This window comes from Oculina patagonica, chromosome 4, assembly GCF_052425735.1.
Source record: "Oculina patagonica isolate OP01 chromosome 4, crgOcupat, whole genome shotgun sequence".
Taxonomy (NCBI): Eukaryota; Metazoa; Cnidaria; class Anthozoa; order Scleractinia; family Oculinidae; genus Oculina; species Oculina patagonica.
Window position 1 is genome coordinate 52,171,692 of NC_135761.1, and position 7,089 is coordinate 52,178,780.

The 7,089-nt window shown below is 42.1% G+C and overlaps 1 long non-coding RNA gene across 1 annotated transcript; it reads right to left on the reverse strand.

Moving 5' to 3' along the window:
- Positions 1–4,913: 4,913 nt before the first annotated feature.
- On the reverse strand, positions 4,914–6,603 carry LOC144650564 (uncharacterized). The gene is made up of 2 exons (XR_013570142.1): positions 6,387–6,603; positions 4,914–5,566 (listed from the first exon to the last, which is right to left on the reverse strand). It is a non-coding gene; the product is annotated as an uncharacterized LOC144650564 (long non-coding RNA).
- Between the last annotated feature and the right edge of the window lie 486 nt (positions 6,604–7,089).

Below are 7,089 nucleotides of genomic sequence, written 5' to 3' on the forward strand. Positions count from 1 at the left end.
AAGTGTGTTTGTTATTTTTCGCATTTTTGAGCGTTAAAGGTCACTTCTGATGCTAAAGAGTGGTTCTTTCTTAGCCGTGTGAGAGTAGTGTTCCACATAATGAAGAAGGGCTTCAATTCGTGTATATTGCATGGCGTGCGTTTGACTGTAGCATAGATTTTTTTGCGATCAAAGATAATCTTATGCAACACAGCGGAATGGAGCTCTGTCAAAAAAAGAGGTTTGGTTTGAATTTTTTTTGAGGTGCATGTGTGTGTGTGTGTGTGTGTGGGGGGGGGGGGTCGCAAAATTTAATATTGCACTTTAGGGGAGGGCCTTCCTTTTTTTACACTACTACAGGGGGAGGGCCAAAAAGTTTCAACTGAATACACACAGGGATTCCTCCGGCCCTCCCCCCCTTCTAAAAAATGAATGGTCCCTTACTACAAAATAAAAATCAAGTTTATATCAAGGTAGAATAATAGATTGGTATATGTTCATCTTTCGGAAGGAATTCTAAACATCACATTATCTTATAACACTCTGAGTGATCTAATATTGAGTTACACCTATAATGTATATTGATTCAAAATGAAAATGAAGAATTCACACGCTGGAGAAATTGAGTCCAAGGCGACACTAGTGTCAAGCTGGTGCTAAAACCAGAGCGGTACGACTGGGAATATAGACCTGCAAGATATGAATAAAAAAGGAATTTAGGAAAAGCGAAGTACGTCTGCAATTTTTCTTTTTACTAAAGGACGCAAAGATTTATAAAGGGATCGTTTCGTTGAGTAAGCGCTGGGGTAGCCTGAGAGGAAGTCGACCGCGGTCAAAGGCGACAAAAATATGCCAAAAAAAGTACTTCAGAGATAAGTTTCTAATTTCCACAGTTCAAAGTTCGAAACATTACCGGTATCCTAAGGATCTACGTAGTTTTTTGGAGCTTTACTAAAAAAAGGTTTACGGAGTGTTTGAAAATAGCGATATGCGGACTTGTCGGCACCATTTGTCAAATGCGGAACATTTAAAAAGTAAAAACACTCGTTTACCTGAGAAAATGGAATATGCTTACACTCTGCAACTATTTTATCTACTCTTGCTCATACTAACACTTCAATATGAACGAAATTCGCCGAAATAGAAAGAAATGCTGTCTGTGAAGTTTGACCGCGGTAAGTCTGAGGGAAAGCTGGGAAGGGAGACTGGGTACTACACCGCTATTTCAACCCGCCACCGCGTCCAGTTTTCCCGCATTTTTAACGTATAAGTCAATCTTACCAAAACAGAGAAAGGTCTGTCATGCCACGGTTGGCTGTCTACTATGTATTCACAGTTTGGATCCAGGCGCTTTTGCCCGCAGAACTCAGCGGCATCTGTCTCCAACGCTAGTTTGTATCTTGTGTCGTTAAGAAGTTATAAACTTTCAACAAATAAATCCTTTACGCATTTCATTGTCTTTCTTGACTGTTCTTCTTGTAAAGATAACATTGGAAAGTACTTAAAGGGGCTGTGTTACGAATTTTAACAGATTTTTGTGCAGCCAAAACTTAAAAATAACGGTCCAAATTTATCAACAATTGCTATATCCGAGCACTGAAACTGTTAACAAGCGTCTTTTGCTACGAATGAAAATGGATTGGGGAGTGTGTGTGTGTGTGGGGGGGGGGGGGGCGATATAATCCCCTTATAATTTTGCCGAAATAATCCCCCTCTTACGCAACATGTCTAGTCTCTGAAAGAGGAGAAATTGGTCGGGCGCGCGATAAACCCTCCTTGCGACCATCTCGTAAGCGACCAGCATTCAAAAAAGGCGGTTACTAATGTCTTCTGTCTGAGAGCTCAATCGCCATCACAACGTTGAAAAAACCCGAACGAAATGTTTAAGCACTTGGAATAAAAACACAATTCAGCAGAAAGCTTTTAATACGACGTTATTTACAAGTGTAGAAACACACAGATAACAATTCATACAAAATCACAAAAAGGAAATGTTCCAAAATTTAATTGCGTGTTTCTGACTGATTGGCCAAGCCTGTTGTGTGCAGTGAAAATAATAAGCAAGGTAAGGTATTTTGGGGGAGGAACTATAAGCGGAACTTAACGGTTACTTCTTTTGCCTAATTTGTCAAACACATTTATTCAATCTTCCTATCCCGGGGAAAGAACAGAAACGCCTCTCGAATGGTCTTCTTTATAAATTCGTTTCAAGATAAAATTAACAAGAAAAACAAGATTCTGATCAAAAATTAAATAATAATAAAAAATCAAGGTTTTGGCCACCAATGCAAGCGTGTAGTCTTTATAATAGGAATGAAAAAAACAACAACAACAGGACGATCTTTTTTAAAATTGACAGTGGCATCCGTAAAAATAGTGTACAATGAGTCCAAAGTCTATCGGACATAAATTGTCCTTTATGCATCACATCAGGGCTCCTGAACACATCTACTTCGTGAAGGACTGAGGAGAAATAGGCGAGCCACCCAAGAGACAACATTTCAGTAAGTCGCGATTCCACAGCTTCAGCTACCCATCTCTAGAATCTGTTGGCTTACTAGAGAGGCCTGAAGAGGAAAGAGGAATTTGGATTCTGGGGGCAAATGTTCATTGGGAAAATGGGGGTTGGGGCACCGGGACTGGACAGGGGTAGGGGTAAGAGCTCGGGGCGGAACAATACACCAGGGAATGGGATTTGGGTAAAATTAGGGAAGGGAAATGGGAATTAATTTTTTCCCCTCCCACTCTTCAGTACACTCTTATTGCCAACAAACTCTAGGGATGGGTGGGGGAGGAGTACCACCCCCATCGTCACTTTCCTCGTCGTCTTCATCCCCAGTCTCTTCTTCCTCACTAGATGCCGTACCAGTCTCTTCCTGAATGTCCCATGAAACTCGCCGTGCCTCCTCAGCAGCACGCATGCGTCGAAATCCTAGTTCCGGAGTTCGTGCTGCTCTGTCTAAAGTGCGATCCACATTGGCTATCAGCTTGTTGATTTCCATGTTATTAACGGCCATATCAAGACGTATCTTGAGACGTATCTCCTCGAGATCGTCGTCGCATTTGGGTTCTTCAAGTGGAGAGGGAGACGACAAGGACGCGTTTGATTCGCTACCGGTGATAGGCCTTTTTATGCTTTCTTCCGGAAAAGTTTCCATTGAAGAATTCTCGCTCGTCACGAATGGCTGCACAACGATAATCCTCGCATTTGACGCGCCGGGTTCGATCCCAGGACTTTCTGGTTTTTCTTGAATCGGAAGGGCACGGCCAATGACTGCTAAATCCTCAATTGATTGACGTCCTTCACTCAAGCACTCGCTCTTTGTACCAACAGTACCGGCTTCACTGGATGACTTTACTGAAGTGATGAAGAGTTTGTCGTCTCTCGGTGTTTGCAATGGAGAGTTTTTCCGAGAAGCCTTGGCTTTCTTTCTTCTTGTTAGTTTGAATCTTCGCTTTTCTTTGGCATTCTTCTCTCGTCCTAACGAGGATGCGCTATCGTCGCTTTCCGTACAACCTGAAAAACAGACTCCCATTTTTGAGCTTCTTAACAGCTGACAACAACTTTGTAAAGAAATACGATGAATGATTTTATTACATCACAAATGTAATCAAATAGACGTCGACATTAGAATACGCTGTGTGAATGCGCGCGCTTTAATTTTCGAACTACAAACACTAGTAATGAAATTCGAAAATCTACTTTACAAAACAGCTTACAAAGCATTCCGTTTTCCTTTTAAAGTCCAGGTCAAACAGTAGTGCAAGTAGACGCAAGTTTTCAACTTGCAGTCACTTGCGTCTCCGTTTCGCCAGGACTTGCGTGCACTTGCGATGACTTGCGATAGCTTACGTTCACTTTAATCGAGATCAAATTTGCACTCAAGTCAACGCAAGTTTTTTCACCGTTTGGCCACCCATCGCAAGTCTTGCTTTTTTTCTTCAAATAGAGATTTGCAGCTCGCGTAGTAGCATTGAAATGGCTTTTTGACAACTTGCGTGCACTTGTGAGTAAACTTGGGAGTCCGTTTGGCCAACCAACGCAAGTCTGTAGGCAAGTTCAACTTGCGATTACTTGTACCAACTTGCGCCACCGTTTGGCCAGGGATTAACGTTAAGTAGTAAAAGTCTGCGTCGAGCCTTGTAGCCCATACAGGTCGGAGCTTATCCCGGTTTCTGTAGCATGAAGCGACTAGGAGTATTTCTACCCCTCCTGGATGGGATGTTAGTCCATCGCAGGATTTCCCTTAGCATTAGTCCGCCGATACCAATTTATACACCTGGGTGAAGAGAGGCACTATGAGAGTAAAGTGTCTTGCCCACGAACACAACACAATGACCGCGGCCAAGGCTCGAACCCGGACCGCCATAGATCCGGAGTCCAGCGCGCTAACCATTAGGCCGCACGTCTCATAACGTTGAGTAGTAGAACATCGCAGACTCCAAACAAGGAAAAATCAAAATAGTCAAACATTTAAATGCAGAAGGCCACACAAGTAAAAGAAAACCTAGTTAAAGGCCTGGCCAAACGGAGACGCAAGTTTTCAACCTGCGTCTACTTGCGTCTCTGTTTGGCCAGGACTTGCGTGCGCCTGTCTTGACTTGCGATGACTTGCGTTCTATTCGGTCGAAATCAAATTTGCACGCAAGTCAACGCAGAGTTTTCACCGTTTGGCCAACCAACGTAGGTCAACGCAAGTCTTTCTGTTTACTACAAGTACTGAATTGCAGCGCGTGCAGTACCATTGAAATGGCTTTTTTGACAAATTAAATTGCGTGCACTTGCGAGTCCGTTTGGCCAGCCAATGCAAGTCTGTACGCAAGTTCAACTTGCGATTGCTTGCGTTCACTTGCGTTATCGTTTGGCCAGGGCCTTAGTGTTCTGGTTTTTACTGATAGCACACAACATTATACAGAAGACCGTGACTTCAACATAACGACCCAAATAATTTTTATTTCCTATCACTTGTTTCTTTATAAAATTATAAATCTAGCCAAGTGCCCATTACACGTGATAAAACTAATCAAATAATAAAATTCACTGATTTAACATATCAACCCAATCTTTCACACAAATATGGCCATTCGCGAAACGGCGAATATCTTTTTTAAAATCTTCACATTTAAGTTTTCACTTCGTTTTTTACAACAAAATGATAACATCAAAAGAAAACAGTAACAATTATGTAATTTTTATTGAAATTCGGAGGTGAACGAAAATTTGGTAAATGATACCGTTTTTGAATCAGAAATTAAATTGACAATCTGAATCGTGTAGAATTAGGGAAACGGATCACGGCCTTATATCAGCTTGGAAAAAATGATCGGAAATAACAAATTACTAAAAAGAAAAATCAAGTTTATATCAAGTTAGAATAATAGACTGGTATATGTTCATCTTTCGGAAGGAATTCTAAACATCACATTATCTTATAACACTCTGAGTGATCTAATATTGAGTTACACCTAGAATGTATATTGATTCAAAGTGAATATGAAGGATTCACACGCTGGAGAAATTGAGTCCAAGGCGACACTAGTGTCAAGCTGGTGCTAAAACCAGAGCGGTACGACTGGGAATATAGACCTGCAAGATAAAAATAAAAAAGGAAAGTAGGAAAAGTGAAGCATAGGCTGTCCACAGCCTATCGATTTTTCAACGCAAAAAAGCAAACGAAGCGAGCGCGAAGCGTTAGCGCGCGGGGGCGGGAAGTGAGCTACCCGCCCCCCCCCCCCCACCCCCTTGCTTTTTCCGTTTTGCGCTGGCGTCCAGTTCTCTCGCCGTTCTTACTGCGCGCTCATCAATTGAATAAAAAAATAAAGTGCTGTGGACAGTCTTAGTGATGCACGGCTGCAATTTTTCTATTTACTAAAGGACGCAAAGATTTATAAAGGGATCGTTTCGTTGAGTAAATGCTAAGGTAGCCTGAGGGGAAGTCGACCGCGGTCAAAGGCGACAAAAATATGCCAAAAAAGTACTTCAGAGATAAGTTTTTAATTTTCACAGTTCAAAGTTCGAAACATTACCGGTATCCTAAGGATCTACTTAGTTTTTTGGAGCTTTACTAAAAAAGGTTTACGTGTTTGAAAATAGGGATATGCGGACTTGTCGGCACCATTTGTCAAAGCACTTTGGTTCGGATGCGGAACATTTAAAAAGTAAAAACACTCGTTTACCTGAGAAAATGGGAATATGCTTACACTCAGCAACTATTTTATCTATCCTTGCTCATACTAACACTTCAATATGAACGAAATTCGACGAAATAGAAAGAAATGTTGCCTGAGACGTTTGACCGCGGTAAGCCTGAGGGGAAGCTGGGAAGGGAGACTGGGTACTACGCCGCTATTACAACCCGCCACCGCGTCCAGTTTTCCCGCATTGTTAACGTATAAGCCAATCTTACCAAAACAGAGAAAGGTCTGTCATGCCACGGTTGGCTGTCTACTAAGTATTCACAGTTTGGATCCAGGCGCTTGTGCCCGCAAAACTCAGCGGCATCTGTCTCCAAAGCAAGTTTGTATCTTGTGTCGTTAAGAAGTTATAAACTTTCAACAAATAAATCCTTTACGCATTTCATTGTCTTTCTCGACTGTTCTTCCTGTAAAGATAACATTGGAAAGTACTTAGGAAGCTTAAAAATAACGGTCCAAATTTATCAACAATTGCTATATCCGAGCACTGAAACTGAAGAACACCCTTGGCGAGACCAATAATCCGAAATTTGCACCCCTAAGTGAAACGACGAGCATCCCCGCCCCTTTCGTATGCGATTCCCCCCCCCCCCCACCCCTCCGGTGGGCGGGGTGGGGGACCAAGACGAGAAGTTCGACCAAGCCAACAAGTCCCTGAATAACGCCTCATGGAAATTAGAGGCCAGATTACTTTTTCATCCCAGAATGGCCATGTTCTACAACAATGGAAATTTACCCTTAACACTTCTGTTAACCTTTACGGAAAGAAATTAACCGTAAGTCGTAAAACGGTTCAAATATTAACCTAGACTTGCTCCAAGTCGACCTCGTATAAATGGATGAGATGCTACCACCCCATTGAGACCCTCAAAGTTAAGAGTGGATCCTCTTATAACCGATAGTCGCGTCAAGAGA